Raw genomic sequence first — 25,619 nt, 5'->3', positions numbered from 1 at the left:
CACCGTCTGGAACCCGATGCATTTCTTCTGGATTGGACCAATCTCTTCCTTTATGCATTCCCTCCTCTTCCGCTCATGCTGCGCACCTTATTCAAGCTCAAGAGGGAACAAGCCACCATGATCCTCATCGCTCCACGGTGGCCCAGACAGCATTGGTTTTCCCTTCTACTTCAACTCAGTTCCAGGGAACCCATACTACTTCCTCTGTTTCCTTCACTACTTACACAGAATCAGCAAACGCTTCTTCATCCCAACTTACAGTCTCTGCACCTGACAGCTTGGTATCTCTCGGGCTGACTTCATCTCATGCTCTCCTTTCTCAGCCTGTCCGTTCTATTATTGATGCCTCCAGGAAACCGTCTACTCTCCAATGTTACCAGCAGAAATGGTCTCGGTTTTCTTCCTGGTGCCTGTTACATCACCATAATCCCATATCTACAGCAGTGGGATTGGTGTTGGACTATCTTTTGTCCTTATCTGACTCTGGTCTTAAATCCTCTTCGATAAGGGTCCATCTTAGTGCCATTGCAGCTTTTCATGAGCCGATTCATGGAAAACCCCTCTCAGCTCATCCCTTAGTCTCAAGGTTCATGAAAGGCCTTTTCAATGTAAAACCACCTCTTAAGGCCCCTCCTGTTGTATGGGATCTTAACGTGGTTCTTTCTGCGTTAATGAAGCCTCCTTTCGAGCCTCTGGCCACAACGCATTTTAAATTTCTAACTTGGAAAGTGGTCTTTCTGATAGCGCTCACTTCTGCCAGGAGGGTCAGTGAGCTCCATGCACTGGTGGCTGATCCACCTTTCACTGTTTTTCACCATGATAAGGTTGTCCTTCGTACACATCCAAAATTCCTTCCTAAGGTTGTGTCTGAGTTTCACCTTAATCAATCCATCGTTCTTCCTGTTTTTTTCCCAAAGCCTCATTCTAATCCAGGTGAACAGGCTTTGCATACCTTGGATTGTAAACGTGCTCTGGCTTACTATCTTGATCGCACCAAACCTCACAGATCATCTCCTCAACTGTTTTTGTCCTTTGATCCTAACAAGTTGGGTCATCCTGTATCTAAACGCACTCTATCCAATTGGCTTGCTGCTTGCGTTTCTTTTTGTTATGCTCAGTCGGGCCTGACACTGGAGGGTTCTGTCACGGGCCACAAAATTAGAGCTATGGCAGCGTCTGTAGCTTTCCTCCGTTCCACTCCTATTGAGGAAATCTGCAAAGCTGCTACTTGGTCCTCAGTTCATACTTTCACATCTCACTATTGTCTGGATGCATTCTCCAGGCGGGATGGACACTTCGGCCAATCTGTTTTACAAAATTTATTCTCCTAATGGCCAACCTTCCCTCCATCCCTCTTTTTGTTAGCTTGGAGGTCACCCATCAGTCAAGAATATGCTGCCTGCTTGTCCTGGGATAAAGCACAGTTACTTACCGTAACAGGTGTTATCCAGGGACAGCAGGCAGATATTCTTGCGTCCCTCCCACCTCCCCGGGTTGGCTTCTTAGCTGGCTTATCCTAACTGGGGACCGCGCGCCTCTGTCGGGCGGGAAGGCACTCGCGCACGCGCGGTGCGGCCTAGCTAGAACTTTCTAAAGTTCTTAGAGTGCAATCACTCTAAAATTGTCCGTACCGGGGCTCCGTCGGTGCCGTCACCCATCAGTCAAGAATATCTGCCTGCTGTCCCTGGATAACACCTGTTACGGTAAGTAACTGTGCTTTCTGGAGCTATATGGTAACCCTACCAAGGCTGCTCTGTTTATTAGTTGCCTGTGAAAAATTGTTTCAAAAGCCTTGATGAAATCACATCTAGCACTTTCCCTTGAATCAACTCTCTGGTTATCCAGTCAAAGAGATTGATTCCATTTGTCTGCCATACTCCTAGTAGTACTACTATTACTAATCATTTCTGAAGCGCTACTAGGCGTATATAGGGTTACCATATTTGGAGCCACAGAAACCCATATAGATGGCCCCACCTTGTTCTGCCTCATCCCCAGCTTGTTCCGCCTCCAGCCCCACCCAGTTCTATCTCAGGTCCCACCCTATTCCGCCCACAGCCCCGCCCCCCTCAAAGCCTTGTCTTCTTCCCTGATGAGCTCTGGATGGCCTCGAGTTTGCTTGGATGTGTGTGACATCATCTGCGCATGCTCAGAGGCCCTCCAGATGTAGCCAGAGCTCATTGGTGCTTTCCAAAACCCAGACAAATTGCCAGGTTTTGGAAAGTCTGTCCGGGAGCCTAGAGGAATACAGCACTATATTCATTATATACAGATACCTGTTCCTAGTGGGCTCACATCACAATCTATGAGCTATTTCTAGTAAAAACATTCTGCCTTGGATCCAGTAATCCACTAAATTGTGGGGAATGTGTTCATCACTACAGAAAGGGACAAAGGAATTGTCATCATGCAACAGCACCACCTGGAGGTGGAATTCATTCACACCAGCATCTGAAGGGAACCCTGGTTTGTGGTACCCTAAGGTTGACTTTACTGCAATCACTGGATTATGAAACAAGAAGATGAGAGATAGGTAAGCCCTTGACTAGAAGTTAATGAAGGATTATCCACTAGAGCTTTGGCAGGAGTCCGAGTGAGTGTATCAACATGGAGCTGCCAGACAAAACTATTTTTTTAAATACATGTATTTTATTTGAGTTCTGAAAGTGTTTACAGAAATTCTTTAGAAACGGGAAGGGAATTCATGCCGAACTCATTTAAGAGAAGGCTAAATAAGGTCTGTGCTGTAAACAGTTTTCCATGTCTGAGCCCTTAACTACAATCCACGGGGACTGGAGTCTGGAATGCAAAGCTTCCCTTCTAAGTGTGCTTAAGGGAGGCAAACAATGGGTAATATATTTATGACAGGATGTAAGAAGTTGTGTGTAGCACAAGCCAAGAGATTCTTCACTGTGTAAAGTAAAAACAATAGTCTTAAAGAAAAGGAGGTTGGGGAGGGGTCTTTAATGGCATTTGGGATTCTAAAGCATGTTGGAAAAACAGCTGTAAAGGCAGTGTGAAAATGATGCCTTACTCAGGGTTTTAAAGTACATTTGAGTCATTTGGATTTCCTTTATGCATGAACTACTTGCATTTAACAAAAAGTCATAATTATCATTTTAAGACATCTGAGAGACAGAAATTGGTGGGATATGTGAGATCTGAAATATATGCTCACTCATAGCATTGCATCTTTGAGACATTCAGAGACTCTTAGGAGCCAGGCAGTCTGTGGTAGATACTCACTTTTCATTTACCACAATTGTAAGAAATGCCTCAGTTTTCCAAGCTGACTGATGTTCAAACTTTAAAGAAATAATGATCAAGAAGGGAGAAAAAATGAATAGCACATTTTTCAGAACTATACTGTTTTCATGTATGCCGCCATAAATCTGATACGTGCTACCTCCTTTTCTTGAGTTGCATCCCAGTCATTGGAAAATGAATTCAGAGTTGCATATGTGGCCATTACCAGAAATAAAGACAGCAAAAATTTTTTTTTTGTTTCTTTGAAACAAGAATTTTATTGATCATATATTTGGAAGTATATGATTTAAAATCAGGACTAAAATTCTGCTAATGTAATGTTTCATTTATTTTACAAATCCTGTGGATTGATGGGTGGAAGCTAGGTACTTGGGACCTGGGTTGGCCACTGTTGGAAACAGGATACTGACCTTGATGGACCTTTTGGTCTGTCCCAGTATGGCAATCCTTATGTTCTTAAGGGGTTGATGGCACATGCTCCTCTTCAGTGGTGACAATGGAACTGATTCTATAAACAGTGCCTAACTTGGTAGGCACCAATGGAAATATCACCTACCACCTGTCTAATCTAATCCAGTCCTTCATTTTTGATACCGCATCATCCTTGTAAAAGCAGGCTCAATGTGGTTTACATTAAGACTTTGTGCAGTATCCACACACACACACACACTTTTGCAAAACTACAATAGCAGTTGTTAGCACAGGCTGGCTTACTGAATGTTCTGCGCTGCTCTCGACACTCATAGAGTTCCTATGAGCGTCGGGAGCAGCGCAGAACATTCAGTGCACCAGTCTGTGCTAAAAACTACTATTGTGGTTTTATAAAAGAGGGGTATATTAACTTTTTAAAAAAGTTAGGCGCCATTTGTAGAATTGCAGCTAGCGGCGGCTAAATTGAGTTAGCCACTGGTAGGCATCATAATGCTAGGTAACAGTGTATTAGGCCAGGGCTTTCTTGGTCTAATATGCTGACGCCTAACTCAATCCATGCCCAAACTCTGCCAGGTGTACATCTCACCAGAACCCCTTTATAATGTATGGTGAGCCCTCCAAAACTCCCCTAAAACTTATTATACCACCGGTCTACAACCTCATTAGCTCTTATGGCTGCAGGTGTCACCTATATGGTAATATAGTAGGTTTTTGGTGAGTTTCGGTGGGCTCATACTTTCCACCATAAATGTAGTGGGTAGGGTGGGATATTGGCATGGATTCCCACCAGGCTTCTCCAGACACCTGTTGGCTGCTCTAATAGGACTGGCCATATCATCTGATGCTGTCAAACAGGCAGGTATGTACTGTTTCATTCACATCTTTGGGGGGTGGGAAAGAGTCATTGACCACTGAGGGAGTGTGGAGGGGGTCATGACTTAATCCCTCCAGTGATCATCTGGTCAATTCAGATACTTTTGTGGCACTAAGACTCTTTTAAAACAAGTGTATTGTAAAGATTAATTTGAAATTGTTTCCCTTATATTTATCAACTTAAGGTGTAGGGAGGGGGAATTTTATTATTATATATTTTATATGATAATGGAATATATGGGTGGGAGGGATGGAAAAGGGGAAGGGATAAGAATTTATGAAATGTATCAATGATTGTTTGTAAGTGATGTATTTATTGTTAATGTGAATGAATATATTTAACACTTAATGTAATTTTGAAAATGAATAAAGAATTAAAATAAAATAAAATAAAATAAAACAAGTGTAGCTCGGGGTGTCTAAATGGCATCCTGGACATCTTGTGAAATGTTTAAATACCACCACAAATCATCCAAGTGCTAAAGCATGCCCAAATCCCGACCATAACATGACTCCAATATGCCCCCTTGAACTTTGAATGCACTGCAGAGAAAAGCCTAGTTGGATGTCTAGGAAGTCAGTTTCAAAAATCGGTACTTGGACGTTTTGGCGATTAAAACATCCAAGTGATGATATATGCCGTTTTTTTAAAATGTCTTTCTTTTTAGAAAATGAGACCCAAAGTCTTTTTTCTTTTTCTTACCATTTGTTCGAGTTCTTTTTTGACCTAATCTGGATTGCTGTAATAGTATGTGCCTGGGTGTCCATGTGAGACTCATGCACAGACCAGGTTATTCCGAATCAAATTGTCAGTTTGTTTTTTTCTGCTTCTAAATATGAATTTTCTTTACCCTTGCTATGACAGTTACACTGGCTAGTAATTTACCGATGGTTGTGGTTTAACTCTTGATGCTGGCTTTTCATGTACTTAATATTTGAAAATCAGTTTGGCTGTCGAGATCTTGGTTCTTCCAACTCTTCAGGCAATAAAGCATACTAAAATTAGGTCTAGGGCTTTTCAGCAGAGGCGCCATCCATTTGGAATATGCTTCCTGCAGACATCCGTTTGAAGCTGAATTACTTCCTTTTACAAAGAAGGTTGTTAACATCATTAAAATCATCATAGCAGGTTCTTTTGTTTTATGTTTAATTTCTTTTCTGGACATTCTGTTCCCTTTGTTTTACTTATTGTTATATATTGAATGAATTATGTTGATATTACTTTTATATTTTATGCATTGTACATCACTTTGCTTGACCTTTTATCAGACAGGATAATAATATAGACAACAAATAAATATTTTAACTGATTTTTTTTTTTAACCATATAATAAATACAATTTTCTATGGCTTATTATATGGGGAAAGGGGAATTTTGAAAATTGCCCACCATTTTCAAATTATCCACAGAAAAAGCAGGTGATACTGTAGTTAATGCGGTAATTACCATGGTAATGGGAGCCATGTCAAGAAATTACCTGGTATTACCACGGTACTGGTTAACCATTCTACAGTAGTGCTGTGGGAATAGGAACAGATACCTCAGTAATCCCATGGTAATGGGGACAAGCCATCCCTTCCGAGACCTGCCTTTAAAGCCTGGTGGTCTCATGGCCTCTTTGGAGGCAGGAAAGATCCCAAGTCTTTCCTGCCCTCTGCCACTACATGATTTGCCGCAAGGATATTTTCAAAATGGCTGCTGAGACTTTATGCGACAGCATCACGAGGCTGCCACGTGAAATCCTGTCAGCCATTTTGAAAATATATTTGTGGTAAGTTAAGCAGTGGATCTTTCTTGCCCTTGAAACCATGAAACAAACATATGAGGTGAGGGAGGTGAAAACAGATGATTCTGTACAGGTAGAGTGGGAGGGAAACAGAGGGGCTGCTATACAGGTTGGGGGGTTGGGAAGGGAGGGAGGGAAAGAGAAAAGCTGCTACACAGACTAGGTGGGATAGGAAGGGAGGAAAAGAGAGAGGCTGTATGGGCTGGGAGGGATGGAACAGAGGCCTACCTAAAATTAGCTAGCTGACTATTTCATTGCCCCAAAGAGATCATTAGACCACCAGGATTTTAAAGGTAGGCCTGGAGAGGGCAGGAAAGAAGAGGAGAGAGGTGTCAGACCAGGGGAGGGGGGAATAAAAGGAAAGAGATGCTAGACTAGTGATAGGGAGAGATGCTAGACCAGGGAATGGGAGAGATGCCAGACCAGCGAAGGGAACAGAAGGGGAGAAATGCCAGACCAGTAAAGAAAGGGAGGGGGGGAGAGATGTCAGCTTAGGGGACAGGAAAGGTAAGGAGGGGAGAGAGATGCCATACTGTGGGAAGAGAGGAGAAAGATGACACGCCATAGGAGGGGCAAAGGAGAAGACAGAGATATCAGAACATGGGAGAGGGAAGAGATGGTGCACTGGGATGGGTGGGAAAAGGAAGAGAGATAGAAGAAATGCTGTTTTGTGTAGATGATAATGGGGGAGAAGAAGAGGGTGGAGATGGTACACATGGGTGGGGGGAGTGGAGTGGAGTGGAAAAGAAGAGCAGAGGGAGGGCGGATATGATGCACATGGATAGAATGGAAGGGAAGACATAGGAAAAGTAGATAGATTTAAGAAGAAAGCAGAAAAACGGAAGAAAGTTGAATGTTAAAAGTTATTGCCAAAGATGAATGTAGGTAAATTCCGAAACCAATAATGGGGTTTTACAAACAATATAAATGTCCAGGAGGCAGAGCTATGTTCATACAGACAATAAGAACCTCACTGATAAAAGGCAACTTTCACAATCTGTATAGTCAAAGATATTAAAGTGAATCTTTGTGTGCTCATAGATAAAGTTCTTCACAAAGCAACCATGCGGTAAAATGACTTTTACCAGTGGTGCATGTTAAGCTCTAATCATAGCACAGAGGCTTCTGATATTCACAATAGCAATGCTTTCTCAGTGTTTGTAACACAAAACCTATCTTAATCCATATAGAGCCCAGCTTCAACAGGAGCCGTGTTTCGCAATTGCTACTTCAGGAAGCCACCCATAATGCAAAATTGTCCGTGATTGTCTGCATTCCTTTGACAAGCCAGTTTCAAAAGAAATGATCAGCTGAAAAAACGTTTAAAGTTTTTTTTATTGAAAAAAATGAAACTCAAACAAAAAAGATGAACAGTTTCTATATATTAACACTTACTGAGGTCCAACAGCAATGCACTGTCATCTAATGCCTTACACATATCATGCCAACTTAATACCATAATGATTTTTATGAGGGGGTGCCAAAAAGTTCTCAGCCCAACCAACCAACCAATTTCCCAACCAATCAACCAACCAACAACCAACAGCCCAACCAACTTCATAAATTCTGTGCATTATTTATTTTATTTAAAAAAATTATATACCACATACAACTATGCGGTTTACATATCACAAACATTAAATCTTATTTCCCTGCGATTTCCACATATAACAGACATAACTAGACAACATCATTAATATCCCCCAATATAAAATGTCAATATACCAAATCAAATCAGATTTCAACAATTAAGGAAGCAAAAAGGTATTAGATCAAACGATCCATTCCAAGGTAGATGACAAAACCGATCCACATATAGAGGCAAAACAAATCAAATTCCAACAATTCAGGAATGCAAACAAGCTTTAAATCATACATTACTATCAGCGTATTCTGAAGAAGATACTATTTTGCTACTGTAGCTGAAAATTCTGTTATCTTATTTCGTTAAGTGAAATTTACAGAAACAAAATCTATGGGCTCCTTTTACGAAGGTGCGCTAAGTGTTTTAGCACACGCACCGGATTAGCGCACGCTATAGCATGTGCTAGCTGAAAATCTACCGCCTGCTCCAAAGTAGGCGGTAGCGGCTAGCGTGCGGGGCAATTTAGCGAGCGCTATTCCACGCGTTAAGGCCCTAATGCAGCTTTGTAAAAGGAGCCCTATGGTTTTTTTTGTTGTTGTTTTTTTTAGTTCAAAACTGTTTATTAAGTTTTCATATTACAGAAATGAAAATATAGAATGTAATACAATACAATACAGGATGTAAAGCACCGCTATACATAGGCAATATGCTGATGAATATAAGAATATAAATCTGCTTGCTTACATTTCTTAACACTTACTACTCATGGAGCCCTATGGTTTGACATTATTTCAGATCATTGATTGCATCATATCCACGTCATTCTCTTCTTGGTTGGACTGAGAACTTTTCAGCACCCCCTTGTATGTTTTTTGTTTTTTTTTAAAAAAAAAAACCCAAACAAACAGATAGAAGCTCTTTAAAACCACAGCCCTGATGGTTTTCCTCAAGCTTTGAACTTTATTTTTGCTTTAGCCATAATCTGGCCAATGTGGGTTGAAAGATCACTGAAAGTCCAAATCACATTACTATTGATGGAGGCCTTGGGATTTTTTTCTAACCAGATTATAACTACTGAAAAATCACTCAATGCAACCACAAAATGAGCTCCACTCAATGTAGATTATCATCTACAAAAAAAACAGGAATGTTCTTTAGACCATATAATACTACTGAAATAATCAGTTCTTACAAAAAGTGAGGAAGGAACCCCAGCAAGAGCACAAATTTCTGCTCACTGACTGGAAAGGTTACAAGGGGGTTCTGAAAAGTTCTCAGCCCAACCAAGAAGAGAATGATGTGGATATGGTTCAATTAATGATCTGAAACAATATCAAAACAAAGAATTTCATTTCTGCAAATTGTAATGTAACAAAATAAGATAACACTTTTCAGCTAAAGCTGCAAAATAACACAGGTCATTTTCAATAAAAGATAGAGGTCTTGTTGTTTTGAGAACGGCCATTTTCTCTATTGGATTTCTGGATGTCTTTCCCAAAACATCCAAACTCAGACTTAGGTGTCCTATCGAAAATGCCCCTCCATGTTTTTGTATGTGTTTTCTAAATCAGTTAAAACATTCAAATGTTAATTGCTTCAAAAGAGGATTTTTTTTTTTCAGCCAATGAAGTAGCTACCCTTTCCAGTCTTAGCTGAAATTTGTGCTCTTGACGGGTTTCAGAGGCTTTTTCTTTCCTCCTCTGTGTAAGATCTGATAATTTCAGTAGTATTATTCCGTCTTAAGAAAATTTCTGTTTTTCATAGATGATTGTCTATATAGTATGAAGCCTGTTTTGTGGTTGTATTTTTTTCTGAGCACACCATAATTGCAAACTCGCACATGTTTCTACAAGTGCAAGCTATAAGCTTGCCTAATAAATAGGCCCATTTGACAATCATGGGAATAGTATGCATTATGTTTTATTAACATGTTACTAAGCATTAGTAAATGAGGCCCTTCGATTGTAACTGAGGTAATGGAGGACTAAGCAATTTGCCAAGGTCACAAGGACTGTCAGTGGGAACCTTGGCTTCCCTGGGTCTTAGCCTGTTGTAGCGAACACTAGACTACTGCTCTATTCCATTTTGGGCACAGTCATATTATTTTATTGAAACTTGTGGGATGGACCTATGTTCACAGTTGATACAGCATTATACCTTATTCATAATGCACTCTAGAAAATGTTTTGGGGATTTTTATTATCAGTGAACATATGGGTTGAAAGTACATATTTTTAATTCATAAATATGGAATTCTTTTGGGAGTAGATGCCCCCTCCTGGGCATTCTCCTGTCTCTTAATCTCCCTTTCTATGCTCCTCCTACTTCTTTTGCTTTAACAACCCAGTCTTGTCCTTTAGTAACTCCCTATACATGGTTTTAACTAAACCCAAGTGGAGGAATAGTCTAGTGCTTAGTTCAGTGGCCTGAGACCAGGGGAAGTGATCATGGTTACCACTACAGTGAGTGTGATAAGAGGGTTGCCTAACGTCCAGGAAAACCAGACATGTCCTCTTTTTAGGGGACTGTCCGGGTTCCCAGACAGACTTTCCCTAAAACCCAGCAGTTTGTCTGGGTTTTGGAAAGCCTCAATGAGCTCTGGCCACATCTGGAGGGCCTCTGAGCAGGCACAGATGACTTCATACACATCCGCGCATGCTCTAGGCCCTCCAGATGCGGCTGGAGCTCATCGGGGAAGAGAAAAGGCTGTGTGGGGCAGGGCTGGGGTGAAATAGGGTGGATGAACTAGGCTGGGCTGGAATTGGAAATGGGTGGGTCTGGGACAGAACAGGGTGGGGCTGGAGGTGGACAGGGTGGGGGGGGGGTCATGTGTGCGGGGTTTTGTGGAAGAAAATATGGTAACCCTAGTGTGGTATAGTGGTTAGAATTACAACTTCAGCTCCTTGAGGTTGTGGGTTCAAACCCTGCGCTGCTCTTTTTGACCCTTGGTAAGTCACTTAAGGGCAAATTCTATAAGAAGCACCCAAAAGTTGGGCGCCTAATTAGGTTATTCAAGTAAAATTGGGTGCTGTTTAATGAGCAGAACCTATTTTGGAGGCGTCCAAGAAATAGGCCAGCTCTAGGCACAAATAAAAGTTAGGCGCCTAACTGAGCGCATTAGCACGCTTAAGAGCAATGATTCTGCAACAAGGCGCCTAACATGTAGCCACACCCACACCTAACATGCATAGCGCTTATATTTTTGAAGGCCGCCTAAATTTTTAGAGGTGCCTTGTTACAGAATCGTGCTTTCTTGATAGGCGCCTATGTTTCAATCGGTACTGATTAAAAAGCTTAATTGAGCTTGTTATTCAATTTAGATAGGCGCCTATCTAGTTGGGCGCCTCCGAAATAGGTGCCTAACTTTAGGCGCTGGTTACAGAATTTGGGCCTTAATCCTCCACTACCCCATGTACATTAAATAAACTGGAGCCTGTTGGGACAGATAGGGAAAATACCTGAGTACCTGATTCTAAACTGCTTAATACACCTTGTCCAAGCAGTATATCAAATCCCAATCCCTTCTCCTATGACTCTAGGCAAATCACTTAACCCTACATTGCTCAGAAACAAAATAGGTACCTGTATATAATATGTAAACCACTCTGGTTTTAACCACTGGAAGGTGGTATTGGAGAATAACACGGTGACAAAATTCATCACCGTTCCCGTGGATAACCGCTGGAAGCCATCCCTATGTCATTTTTTAAGGAGAGAGGGAAGAATCAGTATGAATGAGCACAACCACTGACCCTCAAGCCTTGCATTGAAGAATTCTGGCGTAGAAGGACTGAGGTTGAGATAGACACTAAAGAATGACACGGGATGGTTTCCCGCGGTTATCCACGGGGACGGTGATGAATTTTGTCATTGTGTCATTCTCTAGGTGATATATCAAATTACGTCTCCTTTCCCTTTCCCTAAAAGCATGTGGATTAAAAAGTCAACATTTGTTTTAAGATAGATTTTAAAACTTAGACCATAGAGAGTGGGTGCTAAATATTTATTATTTAAAAAATATTCTATCCTGCACCATCTATTGGCATCTAACATAAAAGTAGGTGTGTTTAGGGGTGCAGAAAGACTTAGGCGTTGCTAAGCGTGATCATCTAAAGGACCTAGGCGCCTATAATGTAGGCCTTTACACCCCTGGCCTATATTACATAAGCCTAAGTTTTAAGTTAGGTGCCACTATGCATGATTCTGTAATGAGCGCCTAAGTGTGATTGACATGCAATTGGCATCTAACTTTATGTGCCTATCTTTTTTTATGCGCCAATTACACATTCCAGCCCTTTGTGCCTACTGAAAACCATAGTTTTCATATGATATCCTTTATAATTTTAATGAACCCAGAAAGCATGATCTACAGCATAATGGGAGTTATTTGGTGCAGGGGTTAGAGGTACAGCCTCAGCACCCTGAGGCTGTGGGTTCAAATCCCTCCCTGCTCCTTGTGACCATGGACAAGTCACTTAATCCCCCCATTGCCCCAGGTACTCTAGATAGAGCTTGAGCCCACCAGGACAGACAGGAAAATATGATAAAGTACCTGAATGTAAAATCACTTAGGATATAAGTGGTATATAAATAAAATAATTTTAATGCATATACACTGCTGTCATTGGGTTCTCTTTAGGGTGAACACCACATCCTGAATGCTGGATTTTCAAAAAAGTAGATCATTATTTTAGAAACATATCCACATGTAAATAGTGGCATTTACATGTGTAAAATGCATACATGTGTAATTCTGATTTTAGAAAAGCCACTGTTTATACATGGATATCCACACCATGTAAAAGCTTCAAGGGGGCGTGGCTTGAGCATGTTTTTCAAAGGGAATATATATATATAGGAAAACATTTCCATATCAGGATCTGCATCTGCTCAAAGGCACACATAGGTTTAAAGAAAGCTCTTGCTTAGGCCAGGGCATTAATGCTTGATGCAGGCATTTTTGCTGAAACACGGCCTTGTCGAGTCTTATTATTTATATTACCATCGTTTTGTAATTCAGTTATCATATTGTGCATTATTTTTTTTTGTTGAAACTATTAAAGGATATTTTAAATATAAGGCTCTTTTTTGTTACAATCTTTTTATGTTTTTTCCTCACTACTCTGTTTTTCTTGGAAATTCTGTGAGGGTGATTTCCTTCTCCCTTTTTTTTATGTATTTGTGGCTATCGTAACTTGCCCAGATAATTATCTGAGTACTGGCGCTGAATATTATTAGCATACAGATAGTACCGAGGTAGGCAGACATGATTTTTATTGGCACCGATTGGGCCCCTGAGAGCTAGTTATTCAATTAACAGCCATTGCTACCCGAATAAGTAGCTTTAGATATTGGGCCCGGTATTCTTTAATCAAGTTTATTGTAGTAAGTCTCCTTCAGCATTTTATTTTGGCACAGTTTCTCAGCTAAGGAAGCTTTAGGAATAAAAAGCTGACAGTGGGTGCACAGAAGTGATTGTCTCGTTCAGTGCCCTACAAGATGCAGGCCTGAAAATCACTGATTCAAGCTTAGACAAGTTTTCACAGGTCAAGTCGCACAACAGAATGTTTCAGTCTGAACCATTTCCTGTATTCCCTATCAAAGTATGCAGCATCAAAATATAATGAATGCTGACTGCATTCTCCGAAAAACAATGCCTCCTATTTACAAAACAGTGCTTACTGTGGAGAAATCACTCTTCTGTTCAGTGATCTGAATTCCTAGACACTTTTCTTTTAATGACATCAGTAGAGCCTGTGATAAGAAGCATGTTTTGTAGAGAGCCATTTCTGAGGGCTAGGCAGGAGACAGTGCTCTCAAAAACTGTGCCTGGGTCCTATATAAAGCATCATGGTTCTGGCATCCTGTGAGCTCTTTCTTTTTTTACTTTACTCATAGCTCAAATGAAGGCTGGGAGACAAGATACAGAGTAAAGCTGCAACAAAGTCTAATAAAGTACTCCCCCTGAAATTCGCGGGGGGTTCCGTTCCAGGGACACCTGCAAATTTCAAAAAAATGCAAATGCGGTTTAGGAGCTGATTGAAGGCAGGAGAGGGCGGCGGGAGCTGAAAATCATTCGCGTTATTTTCTGACTGCCTCTTTCTTGTGTGAAAGCAGCTCCTGATTGGTGTAACCATGACTTTAGTACAAGGAAGAGGCGGTCGGAAAATACCGCAAATTACTGAGTCCGCGATTCACGACTTCCCGGGGGTTTACTGTATTTTCCAAGAAATTAATAGGGTCAATATTCAGCCGGTGCAGTGACTGTACTATGCTAAATGCCAGCACCAGTGCTTAATTATCCAGACAAGTAGTGAGTGGCACTTCCTACCTAATAAACATGCAGTGTAGTCACTGTACTGGCACTATCCATTTAAATTACATCTGCTACTCAGCCAGGCTGGCTTAATTATTGGACCAGGTGAGGCTCTGACCGAGGGTACCAGTGATTAGGGGTGTCAAAATACTCAACTGCTACTTCACCTGGTCTACAGGTAATGCCTTTTTTATTTATATCCCCACCCCCAGTTCATTCGCTCCCCTTTTCTCTTCCTTCCACCCTTCCTATGGGTCCAGTTCTGCGTCCTCATTTGTTTCACTCACCTATGGTCCCGTAAGGTTTATGTTTGTCACTGGCGGTGGCAGCAGCATGACGGGCTGCTTTCAGCTATCCCCCTCCTTCTGCCACATCCTGCCCTTAAGTTTCCCCTGTTCCAGGTCCCCAATTACAGGAAATTGCATAGATGAGGCAGGGCATGGCAGAGAGATGACCCAGGGGCTGTCCAAAGGCAGATTGTCATGCTACTGCTGCCGCTAGTGACCAAAGTAAACTTTACAGTTCCATGGGGGCATGGGAGAAATGAGGGAGCAGTGCTGGACCTGTGGGGATGGAGACAGAGGAGGGGGAAAGAGACAGGACTGAGGGGAGGAGGGCAGTGATGCCAGTCCAAAGGAGGAAAAGATGCTGAATCTACGGGGAGAGGTTAAGGGGCATTGGAAGTAATACGATGGGTGGAGGGTGCTTCCAAAGAAAATTAGCTTGGGAGGGGGGGGGGGCACCAAAACTAGTTAGCTCAGTGCGCCAATATCCCTTCAGCTGGTCCTGTACTTAGCAAGCACAAACTAAATGTATAGGGGGAAGTTCTATAAATAGTGCCCAAAGTTAGATGCTGGGAGAGCCCTTTACAGAATACTAGCTTAGGGTGGATCTCAAACCTAACTTTGAATGTGGTACTTATGCCTACTGAAACCTGATACGAAAGCTGATGCACAACTTGGACTCTTTTCTATAACGTCGCACCTAATTTCTGAGAGAGCCCTAGAGACGCGCATGTCCCTCCTATGGCCACACCCCCTTTTGAGGCATGCATTTTATAGAATGGGGTGCAAGGCAGATCTGTACGTAAACCTAATTCTTGATTGTTAATGACTCTTTAACCAATTGGATCTGGGATCCAAGCCCAAATTTGAGTGCCCAAATGCGAGTGACCTATACAGAACTTGGGAGATAACATTTCCAGATAGAGGCTAAATATTTCCGCTATCTGGAAACATTTGTGGCCTTCCCTCATTCCTTTCTTAAAACAGCAACTTTTATTCAGATGATATCAAGCCATTAAGGGGCATAATATAGAAACATAGAAACATGATGGCAGATAAAGGCTGAACGGCCCATCAAGTCTGCCCATCCCAACATCCGCTATCTCCTGTCCCATGCTATCTTGCATTCACATACAGTCTTCATTTCCACTCCTGAGCCTATCATATCTTAACTTTATTCTATGTCCTCTCCTTCTAGAGCTTTCCCTTCATTTGAGAAAGACTTACCTCCTGTACATTAACACCATGGAAATATTTATCATATCCTCTTTCTCCCGTCTTTCCTCCAGAGTATACATATTAAGATCTCTATGTCTCTCCCCATATGCTTTATGACAAAGACCACTAACCAATTCTCTAGCAGACCTCTATGATGACTACTGTTAAGACTTGTTGTTTGCTCGAGATTGTGGTTAAAGCGGTTGAAGTAGCTGGTGCTAAGAAAGGTTTGGACAATTTCTTGGAGGAAAAGTCCAAAGTTTATTATTGAGACGTACATGGGGAAAGCCACTGCTTGCCCCAAGATCAGTAGCATGGAATGTTGCTACTATTTGGGTTTTTGTCAGGTACTAGTGACCTGGATTGGCCACCGTGAGGAAGGGCTATTGGGCTAGATCAGTGTTTCTCAACTTCTTCAAGCCAAGTACCCCCTAAGCCTAACAAATGCCAACCGAGTACCCCCACCCAATCTCCCCAGACCCACTCAAGCTCTACCCCAGCCCCACCCAAGCTCCATCCCTGACCCCATCCCTGACTCCATCCCCCTAATAATAGTACTAATTGTACACCAGGGACACAGACCTAATACTAGAAAGGCATGAGAAAATAGAGAGGACAGCAATTGTTGTGGGAGACTCTATCATCAGATAAGTCGACAACCACATAGCAGGAGGAAGACAGGATCAGCTGGTGACCTGTCTACCAGGAGCAAAGGTAGAAGACATAGTGAGCCGCATCAACAGAATCATCGATACAAACAACATGAGCAACAGGAACTACAACAGGGAAGTACTGAAGGACCAGTTCCAGATGCTAGGAAGGAAGCTGAAGACAAGAAAGCAGAGGGTAGCATTTTTGGAGATCCTGCCAGTACCCAGGGCCAACAAGAAGAGGCAGATGGAGCTGCAAGCAGTCAACGCTGGATGCAGCGCTGGTATGAGGAAGAAGGATTCCACTTCATGCGCAACTGGATAACATTCTGGGGGAAGAGCAAGCTATTTAGGAAGTATGGACTCACCTCAGCGGAGACGGAATAAGGATACTTGCAGGCAACATCAAGAGAGAAATTGAGAAGTTTTTTAAACAAAGAAGAAGGGGAAAGCCAACAGTTGACCGAGAGTCGATGGTTTGGGAACCGGTATACACAGAGGATACTGTGCAATAAGATAGCAGGGAAGACTCACTGGATCAAGGGCAGGACAAAAATCCTGACGGATCGAAAGGGACACAAGAGGGAAGGAATTGCAAGAAAGTAACAGGCCGCAAACTCAAGTGTATGTACACGAATGCAAGGAGCCTAAAGAATAAGATGGATGAATTAGAAGCTATGGCACAAAAAGATAACCTTGACATCATTGACATCATGGAAACATGGTGGAATGAGGAAAACATCTGGGACACCGTGCTACCGGGATACAAGCTATACCGCAGAGACAGAGTGGGTCAAAAAGGTGGGGGCATTGCCCTTTACGTCAAAGAGGGAATTGAGTTCACCGGAGAGAACACGAAGAATATGTTAGAGTCTCTAAGGGTGAAAATTCTGGGAACAAATGGAACGGAAACGAAGATCGGCATCTACTACCGACCCCCAGGGCAGTCCGAAGAAATTGATGGAGAAAGACAGACGAGATTAAATGCAACTGCAAGGAAGGCAACGCAGTTATCATGGGTGACTTCAATTATCCGGGGATAGACTGGAACCTAGGCACCTCCGGCTGCGGTAGGGAGACCAAGTTCCTGGATGCTGTAGGCGATTGCTTCCTGGAACAACTTGTCAAGGAAAATATGAGAGGAAATGCAACTCTGGATTTAATTTTAAATGGACTACAAGGACCGGTGCAAGGTGTAGAAGTAGAGGGGAAGCTGGGAACCAGTGATCACAATCAGGGCAGGATTAACCAATAGGCCAAGTAGGCACATGCCTAGGGCCCGAAATGATCAGGGGGCCTGATGAAAGAGGGCATCAACATTGTTTTTCCAAACGGCGATGGGCCCCTCCAGCATCAATTGGCAACACAGCCCCCCCCCCCCATCAACGGAAAGTAAGACAAGCAAGCAACGCGGGTAAGAAAGACAAAGGGAATTGTAATTGTGCAAGCGGTGCTGCTTGCCCAAAGCTTTCCTCTGATATAGCTTCCTGTTTCTGCCTAGGCGCATGGTGGGGTGGGGCGGGGCAGTGGGCCCAGTGTACTTGTGTGTCTAGTGGCTCTCGACGAATTAATCATGCCCTGATCACAATATGATCCGCTTCGACCTGGATACAGGGGTGAAAGATTGATCCAGAACGACGGCTATGGTGCTGAACTTCCAAAAAGGGAATTATGAAGGGATGAGACTCATGGTGGGAAAGAAGATTAAGAAGAGGATAAGCACTGTAAAGGTGCTAGAGCAAGCATGGTCCCTTTTTAAGGACACAGTCACCAAGGCGCAAAATCTATACATACTGCATATCAACAAGGGATCCAAGAGGAAAAAGAACAAGGAACCAGTATGGCTCACTGTAGTGGTGAAGAAAGTGATCAGAGACAAAAAAACTTTGTTTAAGGAACGGAAAAGGTCAAAAACAGACGAAAACTGGAAAAAGCACAAACAGCATTAAAGCAGGGGCCAAAAGAGACTACGAGGAAAAAATAGCCAAGGAGGCAAAAAACTTCAAGCCATTCTTTCGATATATTAAGGGGAAATGACCCGCGAAGGAAATGGTGGGGCCACTGGATGACCATGGAATAAAGGGAGTGCTAAAGGAGGACAAAGCCATCACCGACAAACTGAACACATTTTTTGCATCTGTGTTTACCGAGGAGGATATACACAACATACCAGAAGCCGACAGGCTATACGCGGTAAACAAAGATGGGAAATTAACAGGGTTTACGGTCAGTCTAGAAGAGGGATGCAGGCAGATTGATAGGCTTAAAAATGATAAATCCCCAGGACCAGATGGTATCCATCCGAGGGTAATCAAGGAACTGAAAGGGGCTATAGCAGAACTGCTTCAACTAATAGCCAACCTATCAATCAAATCAGGAAGGATTCCGGAAGACTGGAAGGTGGCGAATGTTACGCCAAATCTTCAAGAAAGGTTGGAGGGCTGATCCGGGAAACTACAGACCAGTGAGTCTGACCTCGGTACTGGGAAAGATGGTAGAGGCACTGATAAAGGACCACATCATTGAGCACCTTGACAAAAACGATCTGATGAGGACCAGCCAGCATAACGAACTTGCTGCACTTCTTCGAGGGAGTAAACAGGTGGATAGACAAGGGTGACCCGGTCGACATTGCATATCTGGATTTTCAGAAGGCGTTTGACAAGGTTCTGCATGAACGACTACTTTGAAAAATTGTGAACCATGGAATCGAGGGTGAAATACTCACGTGGATTAAAAACTGGCTGGCAGATTAGAAACAGAGAATGGGGGTAAATGGACAATACTCAGACTGGAAAAGCATCACCAGTGGAGTGCCACAGGGTTCAGGGCTTGGACCCGTGCTCTTCAACATATTTATAAACAATCTGGAAATTGGTACGATGAGTGAGGTGATTCAATTTGCAGACGATACAAAGTTATTCAGAGTAGTGAAGACACAGGAGGATTGCGAAGACCTGCAAAATGACATAAACACGCTTGAGAAATGGGCCGTAACTTGGCATATGAGTTTCAATGTGGATAAGTGTAAGGTGATGAATGTCGGCAACAAAAATCTTATACACGAATATAAGATGTCTGGGGCGGTACTTGGAGAGACCCTCCCCCAGGAAAGAGACTTGGAAGTACTTGTCGACAAGTCAATAAAGCCGTCCGCGCAATGCACGTCGACGGTGAAAAGGGTGAACAGAATGCTAGGAATGATTAAGAAGGTGATCACAAACAGATCGGAGAAGGTTATCATGCCGCTGTACAGGGCCATGGTACACCCTCACCTGGAATACTGCGTCCAGCACTAGTCACGATACTACTTGAAAGGGGCTAGAGAAGAGCGACTGAAATGGTTAAGGGGCTGGAGGAGTTGCCCTACAGCGAGAGATTAGAGAAACTGGGCTTCTTCTCCCTTGAAAAGAGGAGACTGAAAGGAGACATAATAGAAACATTCAAGATACTCTATATTTGTCTATTTTTCTATAGTTCTTACTTATTGCATATTTTAAAATTATCTGCCTTGACTTCTTTAACCCCCCCCCCCCCCCGAATATAAATGATGATTAACATTTCCTTTGCTTACAATGTGCTCTTCTGGAGGCTGTTATAGGGGAAAACACTGGGTTTTGTAATTAAAGTCCTTTACCTGACAACGGTATCACCACTGTTGCAGTTTGCAAGGGAGAGGAAAGAAGGTATGTGTTTTTTAGACCGGCTGATTCTACTTTCTTAAGCTTTATAACTGACTTGGGAGAGATTCTTTAAATGTATAATGACTGCTTCTCTAATGTTTTACAGCTATTGCCAATAGGTGATACCTAGAACATAAGAACATAAGCAGTGCCTCTGTCGGGTCAGACCACAGGTCCATCCTGCCCAGCAGTCCGCTCCCGCGGTGGCCCAAAAACAGGTCAAGACCTGTCTGAATTCCCATTTAAGTCCTGCCTTCCTATCGAAGTCCTAGCCCTCCGGTCTACACATGCACGACCAGGTTGGTTTACTCATTTCCTGGTTAACTTCCTACACCCGTGTTACATCCCAGCTCCTCCCTCAGTATCCCACGATCCCTCTATCCCTCAGGAATCCATCCAATCCCTGCTTGAATCCCTGTACCGTACTCTGTCTGATCACTTCCTCCGGTAGCGCATTCCAAGTGTCCACGACCCTTTGGGTGAAAAAAAACTTCCTTGCATTTGTTTTGAACCTGTCTCCCTTCAGTTTCTCAGAATGCCCCCTCGTATTTGCTGTCCCCTTCAGTCTGAAGAATCTGTCCCTATCCACCCTCTCTATGCCCCTCATGATTTTGAAGGTCTCTATCATATCCCCCCTGAGTCTCCTTTTCTCCAGAGAGAAGAGCCCCAGCCTATCCAGCCTCTCGGCATATGAGCAGTGTTCCAACCCTTTTACCATTTTCGTTGCTCTCCTTTGGACTCTCTCAAGTACCGCCATGTCCTTCTTGAGGTGCGGCGACCAATACTGAACGCAGTATTCCAGATGTGGACGTACCATCGCTCGATACAATGGCATGATGACTTCCCGTGTTCTGGTTGCTATGCCCTTCTTTATGATGCCCAGCATCCTGTTGGCTTTTTTCGAGGCTGCTGCGCACTGTGCAGATGGCTTCAGTGATGCATCCACCAGCACACCCAAGTCTCTCTCGAGTCTGCTGTCTCCCAACAATACCCCCCCTAATTTGTAGCTGAACAACGGGTTCTTTTTCCCTATATGCATGACCTTGCATTTGTCCACGTTGAAGCGCATTTGCCATTTGTTCGCCCAGTCTTCCAGCTTGTCCAGGTCCCTTTGTAGATCCTCACACTCCTCCCTGGTCCTAACTCTGCCGCACAGTTTGGTATCGTCTGCGAATTTTATAACCTCACACTTTGCCCCCTTTTCCAGGTCATTGATGAATATGTTAAAGAGTAAAGGCCCCAGCACCGATCCCTGTGGCACACCGCTCGTGACTCCCCGCCAGTCAGAATATTGACCCTTTACTCCAACCCTCTGCAGTCTACCCGACAGCCAGTGCTTGATCCATCTGTGCACATCTCCTCCCACCCCGTGGTTCCACAGTTTCTTGAGTAGCCTTTCATGTGGCACCTTGTCGAAAGCCTTTTGAAAGTCGAGGTAAATGATGTCTATGGGCTCCCCATTGTCCATCCGACTGCTTATTCCTTCAAAGAAGTACAGAAGGTTTGTTAGGCACGACCTTCCCTTACAGAATCCATGCTGGCTTGTTCTCAGTAGGCCATTCCTCTCGATGTGCTCGCTAATGCCTTCCTTGATCATAGTTTCCACCATCTTCCCTATTATTGAAGTCAGGCTCACCGGCCTGTAGTTCCCAGGGTCACCCCTCGATCCCTTCTTGAAGATCGGTGTGACATTTGCCAATTTCCAGTCCTCTGGAATAACCTGTTGAATAACACCTTTTGGGTACATTTTAATTACTTTCTATGCAATCTTATTTATTAGCACAGCCTCTGGTTTTATGTTCTTATGCTTTTGATTTGATCCTTTATTGAGAATGTACTAACATATTGTTTTATTTTCTTGATTGTCAGTTTTTACAGCCCCTTATGAGGATGAAACATGGCCATGTTGAGCTTTTAATTATTTATGCTTTTATGATTTTATATGTTAAATAAATTTTGCATTGGAGTTTTGGACCTCTGTTCTGACATGTTAGTAGAGGACTGCGAAGAATTACAAAGAGATCTGAACAAGCTGGAGGAGTGGGCTAATAAATGGCAGATGAGCTTCAATGTGGAGAAATGCAAGGTCATGCATGTGAAAAAGAACCCGAGGTTCTGCTACAAAATGCGGGGGTTGGTACTGGGGGAAAGCAACCTTGAAAGGGACTTGGGAGTCCTGGTGGATACCACAATGAAGCCATCAGCACAATGCGCAGCGGCCTCATGGAAAGCAAACAGAATGTTGGGTATCATCAAGAAGGGTACTACAACCAGAATGAAGGAAGTTATCCTGCCGCTGTATCGAGCGATTGGTGCGACCGCATCTGGAGTACTGTGTTCAGTACTGCTCGCCGTACCTGAAGAAGGATATGACGATACTTGAGAGGGTCCAGAGAAGAGGTACACGTATGATAAAGGGTATGGAAAACCTTTCATACGCAGACAGGCTAGTGAAACTGGGGCTCTTCTCCCTGGAAAAGCGGAGACTCAGAGGAGACATGATAGAGACATATAAAATCATGAAGGGCATTGAGAATGTGGAGAGGGACAGATTTTTTAGCCTAGGGGGAACTACAAGAACAAGTGGGCACTCGGAGAAACTAAAAGGGGACAGGTTTAGAACCAATGCCAGGAAGTACTTCTTCACTCAGAGGGTGGTGGATACCTGGAATGCGCTTCCAGAGGGTGTGATAGGACAGAGTACTCTACAGGGTTTCAAAGAGAAATTGGATATATTCTTGAAAGAAGAAGTTATTGAAGGATATAGATAGGGAATATATAGGATGAAGAAGGGTACAGTTAGAAGGATATAGATAAGGTAAGATTTAAAAAAAAAAAAAAAATGGATTGAAGGGATAGAGGGGTACAGATAGAAGACTACTACACAGATCCTAGACCTGATGGGCCGCCGCATGAGCGGACTGCTGGGCGCAATGGACCTCTGGCCTGACCTAGCAGAGGCACTTCTTATGTTCTTATGATGGTGGGGGTGGGGGTGGGGGGTCGGGGTGTTGTGTCCTGGATCTTGTGAATCGACTGCCCTTTTTTTGGGGGGGGGGGAGGGGGACCTAAAAATTCAGCATGCAAGCTGATTTAATGGACTTTAGAATCTTTTTTTCTTATTCTGCCTTTCAATTTAAATCCTGCAGTACATAAATACTTATGTGCATTAGCTCATATGTATATTATATCAAAGTGCATTTATAGATGTCTTAGCATAACTTTATTATCAAACGTCGTAGAGACAGCCCAATACCACATTAACATATTGACTGTGTTTTTGACAGTCAGGCTCCATGTGAAAGAGAATCATATGCCTTATTTTATGGGTGGGCAAACCTTAAAAGACTCTGCCTCAGAAGACGTGAGGGAAGACTGGAATTAAACAGGAACCCTGCTCCTTGTCAAGCTGCTCCTATGTGGTAGCATTCTGCAGAAAAGCCTTTTATCGTGTGTGGAAAAATAAATATTAAGCATGGTGCCACTGAACCAAAGCTGTATGAGAAACCAATTAGTGTACATTTACTGCACTGAAACTTAAACTGCTTGGAAACTGAAAATGTTTGATTTACTTTGATGGAGCCAAATTCCATTGCCACATCCAAACAGATGGTTACATTTATTAGATAATTAATTTCACAAATGATTAAACAATACTTTGGTTGCTAATTCACACACTTAAGAAAAGAACAAAGCCTTTAAAAGAAATTAACAAGGAAGCCAAAGATTTCTATTCGCATTTAAGGAGGTAATTTTAATAAAGGATTTTCTGCATGTAATAGCTGTTTTCCAAAGTGTATAACTGCACAGCTGTATTCCATAATATATAGCAGTGGTCTCCAACATAGCTTGTAGGCCACATGTGGCTCTAGTCATCCTTCGTTGTGGCTCTCAAACACCCCCTGTCTGCAGTTGGCATCCTCCCACTCTCACTTCTCCACCCGCCTGTCTCAGCCCTCCAAACCTTCCCTTCCTTGAGTTCTGCTGTTCCACTGCCCAAATATTTTCTCCACCCGGAAACAGGAAGTTCTGTGAGAGGAGGCAGGATGCTATGGAAAGACGCTTCAGGCAGTGGGACAGACATCATACCTTCAATGGGGGTGCAGCATCACTTGAGGAAGGAAAAGTTTGAAGAGCTGAGGTGGGCATGTGGGGAGGTGAGAATGAAAGGATTCCAACCTTGGGTGGAGGGAGAGAAAGGGCAGAGGAGAAGGGAGGGCACCATACAGCTGAAGCTCCTCAGTATTTCTCTTTCAGTGAGTGGTGGTGGACAGACATGCAACAATTGGAAGGTTTGGTGAAGTAGGCTTCTGGTCCATTTGGAGAATTGGCATCTTCATAGAATTAGCACTTAGCGTGGATTTTAACAGTGTATAACTTTAGGTTCCACTTACTGAAGCTGCACAATAAGAACAGATGTGCAGCAAATTAAAATTGGCTGTAAATAGGAGTTTGACAATTATTGGTCAAAGTACTTAAATAAAAATAAAAGTGCATTTACTTTTTTTAAAAAAAAAATCTTTATTCATTTTTAATACTTTCATTAAGTGAATACAAGAGAAAAGATACATTTACTTTTTAATACTTAAGTAAAAGTACAATGAAGAACACATTAAAAAATTTACTTAAGCAAAAGTAAAAGTTATTATCTAATGTAATACTCTTTGAGTAAAAAGTAAAAGTAGTATGACTACATTGAATGCAACTATCAATTTTATTGCTCTAGAATTCAAACTACTTTGCTTTTCGTAAATTTTGAACATGACTGTCACTCATGCAAGTGTGCTTTTGAGTCATTATTAAACCAGCACAGCTAAAAAGGTGTTCAACAACTACACTGTCAGAAAGTGGATTGCTCAGTTGGAGTAAAAAGTTTCTTTCAAATCAGGTCAGGCTGTAATATTATTGATGTCTTTTGACTGGGTCTATAAAAGCTGATAAAGGGAATCTCTATCTGAAACATGTGACTTCCATATAGTAAAAAATACTTTATCATCATCATTGTCATTATCATCTACATTAGAAACAGTGTGGACTAATTCAGTGTTCTTCAACCTTTGTACACCTATGGACCGGCGGAAAAAAAAATTATTTTGTGGACCGGCACTGGTCCACGGACTGACGGTTGAAGAGCACTGGGCTAAGTCATGGGCCAGACCCCGCCCATCTCCACCCCAGACCTGCCCCCATAGTCCTAATTGTAACACTATTTTTTCCATTCATTTTTCATATATACACACAATATAATCTTATTAACAACGCATCGATTGCACTGCGGACCGGCAGTTGAAGAACACAGTTTTGGGCCTGATGCACATGCTGGACCGGCAGGAAATTTCTGTGGACCGGCACTGGTCCATGGACCGGTGGTTGAAGAACACTGGACTAATTCATCACTTGCATCTTCATCTTCATCTCCATTATTATCATCATCATGCTGCCCAATTACAGAGAAGGCTTTCACAAAGTTAGAATCACTGTCTGTTGTTTTAACAATTTTTAATTTGATGGCAAACTGAATATC

Source organism: Geotrypetes seraphini, chromosome 3, assembly GCF_902459505.1.
Source record: "Geotrypetes seraphini chromosome 3, aGeoSer1.1, whole genome shotgun sequence".
NCBI classification, from domain to species: Eukaryota; Metazoa; Chordata; class Amphibia; order Gymnophiona; family Dermophiidae; genus Geotrypetes; species Geotrypetes seraphini.
The sequence above is the reverse complement of the archived record's forward strand: the minus strand, read 5'-3'. Positions refer to the sequence as shown.